Below are 14,866 nucleotides of genomic sequence, written 5' to 3' on the forward strand. Positions count from 1 at the left end.
AAATTTTATTTATCTCTTTTGATTATTATTTAAAAGAAAAAATAAGATACAAAATATAATAATAAATTATACAATATTACTACAACTAAAAATTAAAATGAATTTACAAAAAAAGAATAAATTTCTATTAAGTTTACAATATTGAGAAAATCATTCTCTCCTAATATTTTAATCAATCGAAACAACTTGAATAAATTTCTTCGATAAAATTTACAATATCGCTTATTTTATCATCATCGAAATATACACAACAGATATTTACACGAAGAACAAAAGAAAAAAAAACGAAGCAATTTCGTTCCATTCATTCCATAAAGATCGATTTTCAAAAGATCAAAATGGATATGAGCGAAATTTACCACGTTTCCCGCGCGTTTCACCGCCCCGAACGCAGGACAAAGGGATCCGGATGATTCATCCCCCGTTCTCCCTTTCCACAGCCACCCACGAGTTTCACGAGTTTCACCATTGATCTTCGTCTCCGATCCAACGGAGTCGGGGTCGAAATTTTTTTCGCTGAACGATCGCGACCGCGAACGATCCTCCTTGCGTATTCGCGCGGCATTCTCGCGTGTCAGGAGGTTTCAGAGGCTCTTAGCATTGGCGTCATGTAATCCTGCAACCTTCGTCGGCCTCAAGGACCGTCACGAGTCCCGACGTCGTGCACGACGAAGCCAAGGACGGCTGGCGCGCCCGAAATCTCGAAACCATGCCACCAGTACTTGTCCAACTCGACTGTTCTCGCCACGACTGTGTCTTCTAAAGAGCATTGATTAAATGGAATCTTTGAAGAAGGGGGGATTTTGAAAGAAATTAGCGAAGGGGGGATGAACATATTTTATTGGATGATGATTGTGAAATTTTAATAAAGAATTTGCAAGAATTCAGATAGATAAGGTAATAAATGATATTGTGTAAAAATTTATGAAAATGTGTTTGAAAAATACAAGAGGTAAAAAGTAATACAATGGAAGTGAATATAAAAGAATATAAAAAAAAAATAATTGGTTTATATTGGAAGAATAGATATGTGAATATGTATATATAGATAGATAGATAGGAAGATAGAGATATTAAGATTGTTGTAATTGTAGAAAAGAGTGAATAGGATGATGAGGAGGAAAAATGTGTATATACAATTTAATTTGACTTTTCGCAATAAAGGAATTCTTGTATTGTTAAATCTTTTGTAATGATACATTGGGTTGAAAAGTATGAAAATTGTTGGAAAAGTTCAATCGGAAAATATCTGGGAACAATAAAGAGACACAGATATTTTAAATATATATATTTTTTTTCTATTAAGAAAAGCTTTTAATGCAAAAATAATATTGATTTTACAATATTAATATCTCAATTGAAAAATTTTAACGATTGTTCTATTCAGCTATGATAAGGTAATCTTAACATCTTTTTTATTATATAGCTAACAGGTATTGAACGCTGCGGTTTCTTATATACATTCCACAAGTGAAAATTGTCCATAAGTTGAATTGATATTTTAATTACGATATGAAATGAAAATATACGATGAAAATGAATATTATCAATAATTTTATTTTCGAAGGAGAGAGAATCAATTTGACAAGAAGAATAATATTTGTAATAGTATACATATACAAAAGTTTTAATAATTCAACAATTATTAATTTTAAAAACAATATATATAATAAATATAAATTGTCTTGAAAATAATTATTATTTCAGTCAGCACAATTTATAAATGTACGATTTTCAAGTATATAATATCAATTTGCTTTTTTTTTCTATTCAATAAGAAGTACAATTAAATTATAATGCGACAACTGTAAAAATAAAATTAAAACTTTTAACAATATAAAATTCTAAACGTTACATTGTTAAAAACTTCAATTTATTTCCAAACAATCATCAATTTGCAAAAAACTGCATGAAATAATAAATACAAAAATTTAAAAAGAAATAACAATTTGGAACATTTTAAAATTATTAAATAGAAGTCATTCTACTTCCTACTAAAAACAGTTGGTATAAACTACGTGCACAAATCTATAACTGTCATGTTGTTGCAAGAGTCCGTCTCTCTTTTTGTTTTCGTATCTCTTTTTTTTTTTTTTTTTTTTTAATCCAACTGGACACGTAAACTGAAACACTCATATATCACAAGAAAGGGGGAATGGTCGAGCTGTGAATCTATGTAGACGTTCGATTAGCTAGAAACGTACATACTAACTCGAGGCAGGGCTGACCACCGGCAGAATCGTTCTACTGACCGCGCTACAGCTCCCACTAATCAAACGAGTTCCAAGCCGTGGAAGCTTTGCGCGGGAAACTCGTGGAAATTCTGCGATTCATCGTTGGCGCGCGGATACTAATACTCTATGAAATGGAACAGCTTTTACGGAGCGTAAAAGCAACGTTTTCGATCTCCTTCTAAGATATTCCGTTATTCTACTTTGAAACGCTGATGTTTTCGAAATTTAATTCATGCAAAATTACATTACATCTTTTCACGAACTATATAGCTAATTATAATTCCTCGATAAAGATAATACTTAAAGAAAAATCCTTAGAGGAAAATGCATGACGATAACTTGAACGAAAATTTTAAAAATTTTACTTATTATAGTATTTTCTTTTTTTTCAAATTTAAAACAGCGAGTTCCGTATAAATGATGCTTTAAATTTTATAATTCATATAGTTCTGTTGATAAGAAAAGTTTGCTGTAACTAGGATCGGATCTTATTTCTTTCCGAGCGGTTTTTAATTTTGTAAGAGTGAGTAGAGAAATTATCAAGTAGAAAGTTAGGAGATTTTTAAATAAATAAGAAATAGGATAAAGTTAGTATTGGAAAGTATTGCAGTTAATAATTTTTATTTTTATTTTTTTTTGATTAAATAAGTTCGAATCACGATTAATTTCTGAATAAAATTTTTTTACAGATTTATTTCTTTCTTATATTTTTTTATTCGCAGATATTCGCGAATTGATAGAGGTTAGAAATTTGTTTTACTTACAGATATCGGGTGATCGAGCATCAATGAGATATCACAATGGAATCTGTATTGTCTTTCTCGCAATCTGTTCAGCCTATCGATACTACGCGGTCTGATAATTAAATAACGGGGCTGACGCTATGCCAAGCAAATTAATGTCCCTAGTCAGCATTGGCGAGCATTGTATTGTTGATTTTGGACCCCTTCCTGACGCAAATATCGCTTTAATCTCTTCAATCATTGTGTACAAGTGATTTATCTTATGTTCTTTTTTAATATCAATGCATCAAATAGTTGAATATTTATAAAGTGTACATGAGAAAAATATGACGAATGCTAGTTTACTTAAGTATTTCATTTTATTGTTAATGTCAAATTTAAAGTTTTTATGAAATTTAATTTACCAAAATGATGATATATATAATATATGTAAAAAAAAATATATAATTCATCGAAAGTTTCAACTTTTTATCCATATTGAGACAAATAAAAATTAAAAAGAGAAAAAAACACATTAGTTAAAATTAGTAACTATTTATATTTTGAATAATTACTTATTTTTGTATTACTATTGATTACTATAATTTAGCTCGATTTGAAAGGCTTTTGGATTTTTTGAATTATCGAAAAAAATATAAGTTATTTATTATTCATGAAGAAAAAAAACAGCAACTTTTCCATTCATGATATTTAAAAAAAAAAAAATAAAATAATCGTATGTAGAATTCTTGGAACAAAGTCCAGTAATCGACATTGATAAGCATTTTGTCGGAGGGAGAAGCATAATTATACGCGCGAAACCAGCTTCAGAAGCCACTTCAGGACAAAAATGTTGCCTTTCAGCCAGCCACAACGCGCCGGTTAAGGGGTTAACGTGCCAGTAATTGATAAGTAGTCAAGTATATTCGATCGCGTGATGCAAAGAAGCAGGGTAGGTATCTTTCACGGTATTAACAAGTCCCTTTGCCTTCCACTTGAGAGGATCTCGATAAATTACGTCTTGTTGATTGGCCGCGATTATATCAGGGAAAAGTCTGCAAGAAACATCATGATCGAGGACAATTATCCGGAATGATCGGTAAAATGGTCGCGTGGATACCTTCAACTATGTACACACTCTGTTGCCAACCAATGAAACACGATTATTTCTACGGCGCGAATGTTCCGCGTGCATGAACACAAATCATGCTTTACATTGTCGTGGATATAAATTATAATTTATATCAATTAATATTAATTAATAAAGAATTAATTTTTTTTGATAGAATATATTTTCTTATAATCTTATTTGGTTTTTCTCTTAATAAGAATTATTTATAGAAAAGAAAAAGTGTTGTATAAATTTTCAAATTTTATTGATTCTGTGAATTTTTAAGTTTATTATTTTTTTCAATATAAATATTGTGTCTTAGAACATCATTTTTATTAACAATAATATAATAATATATAATTTTGGTAGATGAATATTCAACTTGACTCAATTGTTTCAATCTTGCGTTTATAAATCATTAAAAATTGTAGAATCTATTTATTCCTTTATTTCATGAAACAATATTTGATAAAAATCAATATAATGTAATTTCAACGATTCAATAATAAATATTACAACATCTAAAACATAAATCTTAAAGTATACAACACACTAAAATATATGAAAAACACCAATATAACTGTTCAAATGCACAAAACTGCTATATAACCATATTTAACATCCACCTGCGCCATATCGCGAATCTCGCACGGGCTGTTATCCACGCGAGTGCACCCGCACAGTGAACAGGCCACGTGATCGCAACGTCGCAATTGAAAAAGCAAGAGAAAATGAAGATAAGGACGAAGATTAAAAAAAAAAAAATAGAAAAATAAATAAAAAAATTAAAGAGTCTAAAATAAAGAAAAAGAAAAGGAAAAACGCAGCCGCCAGGAGAACGTTGGAACACAGAGTACTATTAATCCGTTCTCCCTTGGCTCGGTCGCGTCGCATGTTTTCAGGTATAAACTCGTCGGGCGCCGCTCCGCGGAAGAGCGTGTGCACCACGAGAATGCATCGACGAGAAACGTGCACCGGCACGCTGCAACTGCAGTGCGGGACTGCGGCGTTGCATCTGGCGACGGTGGCGTCGGAGGCTTTGCCAGCCGCAGAGGCCTGAAAGCTGTGTGCGAGCGGGAGGTGCTTTTCACAGCGACAGAGAGACAGAAGAACGAACGCGTATCACGAGGGCCGAGGAAACTGTGGGGAGGGACGAGGAGGGAGAGAAAAGTCCAAAGGAAGAAGACAGACGTAGAGAGCGAACAAAGAAAGAGAAAGGAGAGCCACGTGGTTGCCGGTTCACGTCAACGTCGTCACGCAGAGGAAAGAGAAACACTCCTCCATTCGTCTCCCTTCACTCCTCTTTTCTTCCCCTTTTTATCCTTGTTCGGTCTTCCTCTTGTTTCCATCTCCCTCACACTCGTACGATCTCTCGCCCGTCTGTCTTTCTCTAGCGACCACGCAGGAGCGCGCACGCCCTCTCTGTCTCGCTTCCAACAATTTCTTTCCTCGTCTCATAGTCGTTTTTCTTCCTTTCGCTGATGTAATTGTCCGGTTACTCGTCTCTGTCCCACCGTCCACCGGTTTCTGCCGTCGCTTTTTTCATCATACTTCTCTTTCTTTCTCAATCTTTATTCATCTCATTTCAACTTTCATAAATTTCTCATTTCTCTTTCTCTCGATATTCTGCTCTTTTTCTCTCTCTCTCTCTCTCTCTTCCTCTCCCTTTCTCTCTTCATTTCTCTGTCCTTTTTTCCAACGTGTCGTCGTTTCTCTCGCGTAACGCGCGATCTGGCCCGAAACAAAACTTTTTGACGTTTTTCGCGCACCCACCCTAGGAATATGGACATACGTCAACTACGTGTGTGGGGAATGCGCCAAGTCCGTAACGGGAGCACGGGATTGGTGGAACGTCTAGCCAATCCCATTGCTAGCCGGCGCCGAAGCGGGGAACATAGTCAGAGGGATGCTGCGTGGAAAGCGGTGGTTTGGAGGGGAGGAAATCCAGCGGGATGAGGGAAAAGCAGGGAGAGAGCGATGAAGCGCAGGGCCGTAAGATATTGGGGGGGTTTTGCGATCGAAGAAAAAACGGCTGGCCTCGGATGGATCCGGAAGTTGATTAGGAGACCGTCGATACTGGAGGATGTATTTTTATCTCGAGTGAAACGTAAATGGCGTGAAAGTTATTGAGCGCCGAATGAAATTGTCGTTTCTCGATGGGCAGCTTCGTTAACAATTATTATCAACCGTTCGAGAATTCTCGATAGAATTTTGTCATTCGTATTCATTGCGATAACATTATTTTCGCAAGATAAATTTCATTCCCACTCATTGGCAATAAAAATTGCATTATCGTAGTAAAAAAAAAAAAAAAAATGATTACTTTTAAGATATACATACATATGAATTTATGGTAAATTAGTTTTAGGGAAAATTGTTTCACGTGAAAAAGAATTTAGTTCGGTCGTAACGAAGCTTGACGTACGGCACTGGCTAGAAGGAAACGCGTTGGACGCGGGGTCCCGGGGGACCATGAACAAGCGAACAAAGGATGCTTTGAAGGGAGAAGAGGAAGACTCGAGGAGAGAGCTTCGCCTCATTCCCTTTCCCTGATGGCTGGCAGAGAGGGATCTCCGCTCATCTGTTCTTGCCCTGCGGTAGGTAGGTTAGGTGGATACATTTGGCTCTCTTTTCATCTTTCTCTTTCTCACCATCAATGCTCCCCTGCCGGTCCATTCCTCGTGGTGGTGCACTCGGTGCTTCTAACGTATCCTACGAAAACCGACCCCCACAGGAACCACGAAACAGAAGTATCCACGCGTTTTCGCGTTTTAGCTCTCTCAATACACGATATTCCTCTCGATTCTCATAAACGTTCGTGTTTTCAATCGGTTCGATACGAACTCTTTTTCATCGAAAAATCATTAATTTCCTGATTTTTTTTTTTGTGCATTTTATCTAACAAAAATATCTTTTTGATAATTTACTCACAAACGTTTCATTCTCGCGGTATAATATACGATGTTTTAAATAATCTTTTTAAAAGAAGAAAAAAACATTTCGTGTACATGTTGTATTTGATATTATGTTATGATTATTTTCATCGCGTGTGTATCTCGTGTTATAAAGTTCTACGTAATAACTATTTCGACGTTTCTTTAGTAGTTAGTTTTCAAAGTTTAAAGAAAAATTAAAGAAGCGCGATTATTGCGTATGAGGTGTCCGTTACATCATAGGAAAAAAAACCCTAGAAAGGCACTAGACGCGCTAGCGACGATGTAACGTGGCACGAAAAAAAGTTTTATAGTTAGGCATATGTATACGTAATACAATAATCCACAAGCACGATGGTAGAGCATCGTTTTCGAGAAGTCCAGACAGCATCGCCATCGCCGCGTCTCTATAATATTCTCGGAGAGATATTTCAGAGAGAGGGACTTCGGTGAAGTCTGTCTAACGATGCTGGAAGACCAGAGAAAGACAGAAATATAGGTGCGCGGGCGCACACACGACCAGGCTGCGCGTTGTTCACGTCGAATATGCAACAAGAAAGAGAAGGAGGCAAAGAAGAAGAAGAAGAAGAAGAAGAAGAGAACGAGAATCTCGATCCTCGTCCAACCAGTTCTTTCATTTCCTATCTCTATCCATCTCGTTTTATTCAGCCTTTCTCTATCTTTCTCATACTACCTCTCTCACTCGTTTATTTATTTTCCTTGTCTCTCTTCATTTTGCCTCTGTCATTTCTCTTTGTTCTCTCTCGCTCAACCGGTTTTCTCGATGTCTCCATCTTCGTTCATCGCTAACCACGTTCCCGTTTCCTCTCTATCTTCATCGCTCGTCCCGTCTCTCTTACACCGCCATTCGTGCTTCGAATACCTTCCTCTCTCCCTAACTCTATCCCTATCCTACTCACGTATCGAACATCGCTCTTTCTCCGTCCCCAGCCCCATTCCCTCGACTCCGCCACCAACACACTCGCTCGATCCGTCCATTACTCGCTCATCTCGCTCTCTGTCCTTCCCCCTCTGCGTCTCCTGCCCCGGCTGGCCGTAATACTTCTCATCCCTCTCGCTTACTCTGTTATTTCTCTCCGACCTCCGTGCATGGCAGATACGCGCGCGCGCGGCAATAGCTGGTTTCAGGAGACAGAAAAACGGCGGGCAGGGAGGGAGGAGGATCGAGGGAGGGAAGGAGGGAGGAGAAGAGTGACAGGAGAGAAGAGAGAGAGAGAGAGAGAGAACCGGGAGTACGATATTCTCGAGTCTAAGATAGGAGGAACGAACGAACAGGCGAGGAGAAAAAGAGACAGAAAGAAAAGAGAGTGGAAGACGCAAAATCGTGTCCAAGCATTAACGCTACTCTCTCCCTTCCACTTGCTACTAGCTTCGTCCGTTTCTCACCGATTCCTCCGTTCTTCTACACGTCGCACCGCTCCGCGCGGCTGCTGCTGCTGCTGCCGCGGCGGCAGAGAGGGATTTTAATTTTGCCGGATAAGTATTTATCTCGAAACGCGCGGAGGTTCCGTAATGGACAAGGTGTATTTTCGGCGCGATGTAAATCAACGGACTTACGGGCAACTATACGTGCGCGCGCACATATATTCCCATAAATCTATTTAAATATATGGCCGTGCGTGGCGCTCGCGTGCTTCGGGAAGCTGTACAGCGTAGTAGAGCATTCTATATCGTATACAGCTATACGAACACAGCTGGTAAACGTGAATCTGTAGATACACGTGGGAGCCTCTTCTCGCTTTGACATCGGGGGAAGCGTGTCTAAATTGGGAGTTAAAGGTGGGGCAAGCTCCGGAGAGAGAAGATACACGACGCGGCAGAGGGAAGTTCGAAGAGGCGGGGAATTATACCTTCCATTTCGTTCTTCTCTTCTCGCCGGCGTCCTTACAGAAAGCGCTTCTAAACGCGCGACTACACCCACGCTTGAAATCTTGGTGTCCCTCGTGTACGTCGAGGACGAACGAAGGACAAAGGGAAGGAATAGAAAGAAACGATGAAAAAATAGACGAGAGGAGGGAATATTTTCGCGGAGTAGAACAACGATGAGGAAGAGCGGAATGATAGGGGCCTACGAATGTTTGTCGAAAGGAAAAAGACGCGAGAGAAGCGGCTGCTGGAAAAACTGTACGGGAGAAGACTGACGCGTGAGAGAGAAATCGATGGAGGAAGGATTAAAGCGAGAACGGGAATGGAGAACCGGAAGGACGAACGGAGCGCCGGGCAAAAAGTTTGTCCGAAGGAGAGTAGGTGAAGGGAGAGAAAAAAGAGGCGCGTCCGAGAGGGAACATGTAAAATTCAGCAAAGTGGCGGAGCATCGGGATAAACGGAAGGTCGGAAGACGGAGAGGAAAGAGAGGGAGGACGAGGTGGACGGGATTAGGGGAACAATGGAATCCGATGAAAAGGGGGAAAAAAGAAAGGGAAAAAGGAAAAAAAAAAAAGATCAAGAAGAACCTTGCAAAGAGAATACAATACGGAGCACCGTACGTACACGATAGAAAGGAATGATGAAAAATTCGCGGCGACGGAACGAGCGAGTCGCGATGAAAGAACTGGAGGGAAGGAAAAGAGGAGGGGATGGCGAGGCCTTCGGCTGTTACGATTCACCATGGGACGGACGATCGGAATAAGATCGAGAGGATTGATGATTCCAATGGACGTGTTCGAAAGACCTTGCGTAGGTCGTGCTGGCTTCGTCCTTTAGCACCTACCATGCGACTGAGCACCAACTATCGATCGAACCAACGATATATACGTGACACGCTCGAACCACCGTGCATACATGCACATACATACACACGCACACGCACACGCCACGTTCCTGACCCGTACGGACGTTCGTGTGTAGTCGCGTATATATATGTATTACACGTATACGCCGGATTATATATACATGTATATATATAGATCGATCGATTGCTGGCCATGGATCGATACGTGCGCGCGCAACCCACCCTCGTTTGCTCGCTCGCTCGCTCGAGGCTGTACGGTAAGGGTTGCTGCTGCCTAAGGTGTTCTAAGGGATGGAAGGGGGGTGGTGGTGCCTATTGGATTTCTACGGACTTTTTTATCCTTCTCTCCTGTTTTTCTACTCTCTTTTCTCGATATTTCTTCCTTTTTGAAAAACTGTAGACCCGACCCCGGATAAGGTCTCTCCCTGGAATGATTCTATGTACACGACAAACTCGCTTCGTATCAATTATTATTTTTAGAAAGAAATTGCATCCCATGGAAATAACGATTATTTGAAATATTATTTGATCGAGAGGATTGTGAAGATAATTGTGAGATAATAGAAAAGATACAGAAATTTTTAAGAGTAGAATGCTCGATGAAAAACCAGAGATTCTACATTAAATTCTACGAATAATTGCATTATTTTTGGAAAGCATTTATTCCAAAATTCAACGCGATATTCTTTGAAACATATTAAATTGTTCAATTCTTATTTTTAATCGTTTATATATCTAAGAAGAAAAAAAAAAGAATAAAGTGTTCGTAAACGCATCATCTTAAAATATTTATCGATCCGCTCTTCCAAAACCGGGCATCGCATTTTTTCGAAAAAAAATTCTACGCGCGCAAAAGTTTTTCATAATCAGCCCATTGACGAAGCGCGTAAAGTGTCGACGATCTACGCTGGCCGACATAATTAAAACTTCCAGAAAACATAATAACTACACAATTAAAGCGCGTCCCTCCGACTACTCTCTCTCTTGTCAGGGACATCGTGGAACAGGGGTGGGGGAGAGGAAGAGAAGGACGGAGAAAAGGGGTCTGAAAAGCGACGGAGACGCGGCGATCCGTCGGGGGAGAGAAAAATAGAGAAAGATAGTGGGGTGTGTGCGCGCAAACGGCGAGGGTGGAAACCGAGAAAAAGAGATAGGGATCGAAATGGAAAGAGAGGGAGGGAGTGAAACGAAAGAGAGATGGACGAAAAGAGAAGATTCCAAGCCGAGGGGGGTGGCTGGTGGTCTATGGTTAGGAGGGGAGAGGAGGAGGAGAAGGGGGGGATAAAATGATGTAAAAATAACAAATTGAAACTGCTGGCCAGGAGGGTTGGATAACGCGGGGAGCGACGAGGACGACGTTCCCCGATATTCCCCGAGCCAGACGAGAACGGCCGATCTATATAGTTACCGGTTGAACAGAGACAGGGATAGCGGGATGAACGAGACAGCGAGCAGAGAAGGGTGGGCCAAAGGGGTGGCACAAGTACATTTCAAGCTGGTGGGGATGCTCGCAGAGCTCCCCTCTTCGGGGGAAAATAGGGGAGGGTTGTCGTACGTGTTAACTTGGCTACTATATATATATATACATATATAATATATAATATATATATATATATATATATACACATACCACCTGTATATACGTACAATATATACGTATATATATACATTATATACGTGCTCGAATTATACACATACACCAATAGAACCAGTACAAGTCCGCAAACCGGCACACCCATACGTAACCCCCTATATACGCGCACCCCTTTTCCTCCTCTCCAAACGTCCACCCTCTCTCTCCCTCTCTCTCCGTCCTCGTCCCGCTCCCGGTCTCACGGCGCGAGTGTATGTGACGCGAGGGGCAATGCTCCATCGTGCAACGTGGAAATTTAGTTCCCTTCGTGTACACACACGTACGTACGGATGGAAGGGGATCGGTGCCCGCGGGTGTGTGTGGGGTGCTTTACGACTCGATCGTAGCGTTAATGGCACCGCTCGCTCCGCGCCCGTGTGTGTATGTCTGTGTCTGTGCGTAGGTGGTGGTGCACATCGGGGGATGTGTTGGTGGCCGTCAGAGAACGCTTTCGACGTATACCATCCACCAGGTACTAGGCCAGCCGACTATATTTCGCGCGACCGAGCAGATTTCACTAATACGGGCCGCGTGGAATACGTACGCGGGGAGGACCGCCCTTGCGATCCACACACGTGGTGGATATCGCGAGGAGGGGGGTCGCGCCGAACCCCCTTTTCCTGCCTCCTCCTTCTCCCTCCGCGATCCACAACGTTCGGGCAGTTTCTTTTTATCGTCTCTCCGTTACGTTCGTTTAATTCACGCTTTTCCTGCTGGTCAAGCCTGGTGATTGCCGTTGAATCGAGCGTGAACCAGGGAACCGCGTGTAAACGCCTCGTACAAGGAGGGGAGACATTGCGATGGGATTGATTTCGCGAAAAGATTCACTGGAACAACTTTTTATCATTGTAATACGATCGTTAAAATAAGTTTTTAGCAAGATGTATCATGTATTAGAGATTGAAAATAATTTGTTCTTTTCTTTTTTATGTAACAATAAGTAAAAAATTCATAAATATTAATTAATTCCGTTTTTATTCTTCATCGATTATGAAATAACGATAATTGAATTATAATTCCTTGTATACGAATGTTAAATCATAATGCTAAATAATAACAACATTTTACAGAATCTTCATAAAACCACCATCGAGTTCTCGCTACCTTCTTCTCTTCAAAACTGATTTTATTCTTAATCGCAACACGGGAACGATCTTACCCTCCTTCCCCAAACCTCCATCACCTTCCGGAACAATATTACCTTCCGCAATTCCGTATCGCGTGGAAAGATTCTCCCGTCAATCTCTGCATTACCGCAAATCGACGAATATGTAAATTTCTACGCAACGTTTGATTCCATTTCATCCCTCCTCCAAAGGTTTCCAAAGGTTTGAAATGAAAGGGATCCGTTATCACGGATGGAAGAAGAAAGAAGAATACGATTCGTATATATATATTCATCGAAACAGGGCTGTCGAAAGCGAGAGGAGATGTGAAATGCTGGAAGGGGGGGAAAAAGAAAAAAGAATTCACGCTCGTCTTTCGAGTTTCATCGAGCGTCGACAGACACGATCTCTCGTTAATTACCCTTTCTCCATAATTCTCCATGCGTTACGTTACCCATATTTATTCGCGGACTCGTGGCGCGACCGTTTAAAACGCGTCGAATGGAAAGCTCGAAAGCATCTTGTCTGTGGGAGGAGGGCTCGGTTTTCGATTCATCACCGGGCCACTCGGCCTCGAGTGCTCGCGCGGGTGTGTATCGTTGTTAATTCTTCCGCGTTATATACAGCGTTGATAATCGGTTTCGCGATTCCGCCAACGGGACCGGGATCTGCTCCAGTTTTCGCCTTTGTTCCGTCCCGACCCGAGATCGCCCGTTGTTCTAAGCGCGTATCTTCTCGTGTTGGCGTTTTTTTTTTTTTTCGTGGATAGGTTAGCGTGAATGGATTGAGAGACACAAAGCTGTGCGAAGGGGGTGGTTGTTGTTTCGAAACTGAAGTGCGGGAGGTTGAGCGATGAGGGATGCGACTCGTCGATATTGAAAGCGACGCTTTCGGATTGGAAGTTTGATCGTGAAAGTGGGTTTCCGTTTTTTCTTTTTTTTAATTCTTCGCACGTCTTCGATCGTGCGAGATTTACAGTATCGATATTCTTTTTTTTATTTTTTATCGGAAGAAGAATCTTTGTTACTTTTAATGGATTATTACGATTTTTGTTGAAATATTTTCTTGTTTCATATTCAATGGGATATATGTCTTATGAATGTTCATTTCACTTGTAAGAAATGATGATTTAAATATAATTATGATTATATTATATGTTTACAAATATGTAATTTTTATACAATATTATATAATATATTATCAAAATTTTTATTGATTTAAATATTTCGATTAATAAAATAACTCTGAAAATTGATCATTTAAAAGAAATACTAGATTGAAATACTAAGTTTCTCTAATTAATAGAAAGCATCGAAAGCAATTGAAAATCTTCTAATTTTCTTTTTTTTATAACGTCCAACAAGGCACGCAATTTTGATTTCAAATTCATTACCTTTCATATTTCACGAATGGCGGATTTTATTTCTACGGTCGAAAAAATAACGTAAGAAAGAAAGGAAGAAAGAAAGAAAAAAAAAATATCAAAAATTTGAAGATATTTATTCGAGGAATTCCTGTTCCAGAAACACGAGGAAATATTCAAAAACGGAAATCGGGCTGGAAGATAGCGCGACAGCAGCGCCACGGTGTACGACCTAATATCCATTTTCACAGGAGGAGCATTATTTAAAATAGCCAGACGTCGGAGGCGACGGAGATATATATTTTTTTTTAAATAAAAACTCATTTACTAGACATCGAGATCGTAGCCATTTTTTTGCGAAACCGGAAAATTCATTATGCCGAAAGTAGCAAAGCTCTTTGTACAATTAAGCGAGAATTTTCGCGAATCAACCCCGAATTAGTATTAATTAACTCGCAATTCCAACGGAATTCCGGGTATAATGAACGAAACAATTTGGTATAATAAAGCTCGCCTAAAATTACGAACAATTTCAATCACAATTTTCTATTCCTTTTTTTCTTTCAATTATAGATTTTTCTTCTGCTACCTCATCGTCATCATCATCGTGAAAAAGAGAAAGACGCGATTCAATCTTTTTCAATTGTGATACATTATTATTCCATTTCCATTTAATCATCCATATAATAGATGTTGACCACTTTTATTTTCTTTTCGCGATTTAAGTCAGTTATATCAATATTTCAAATCAATGATTTCATCTTCAACTTCATTTTTGTTTCGTAAAAAAAAAAAAAAATCGTGGAATTAACGGACCTTGACAGAAAAATTCCTTTAAGCGAAATTTACTTGACTTGGGAAATAATTTTATGAATTTTATTAACTCGCTTTATTTACCGATTTCTACTTAAATTACAGCGATTGAAACCTTGAAAATAACCTTAAATAGCAGATATAATCAGGAAAATCAATAGATCACGATATTTTTCCTTTCTTTCGTCCACGATGTTTT

At 39.5% G+C, this 14,866-nt stretch overlaps 2 long non-coding RNA genes across 2 annotated transcripts in view; one reads left to right on the forward strand and one right to left on the reverse strand.

The window, feature by feature from the left end:
• Window positions 1-204: 204 nt before the first annotated feature.
• The window catches only part of LOC102655600, a 213,565-nt gene continuing 198,903 nt past the window's right edge, over window positions 205-14,866 (reverse strand). Inside the window, exon 4 of the long non-coding RNA XR_407617.3 lies at window positions 205-759. This is a non-coding gene — a long non-coding RNA (uncharacterized LOC102655600). The remainder of the gene's footprint in view (window positions 760-14,866) is intronic.
• Window positions 4,442-14,186, forward strand: LOC102655560. Its single transcript, XR_407615.3, has 2 exons — window positions 4,442-13,406; window positions 14,015-14,186. It is a non-coding gene; the product is annotated as an uncharacterized LOC102655560 (long non-coding RNA).

This window comes from Apis mellifera, linkage group LG5, assembly GCF_003254395.2.
Source record: "Apis mellifera strain DH4 linkage group LG5, Amel_HAv3.1, whole genome shotgun sequence".
NCBI lineage: Eukaryota > Metazoa > Arthropoda > Insecta > Hymenoptera > Apidae > Apis > Apis mellifera.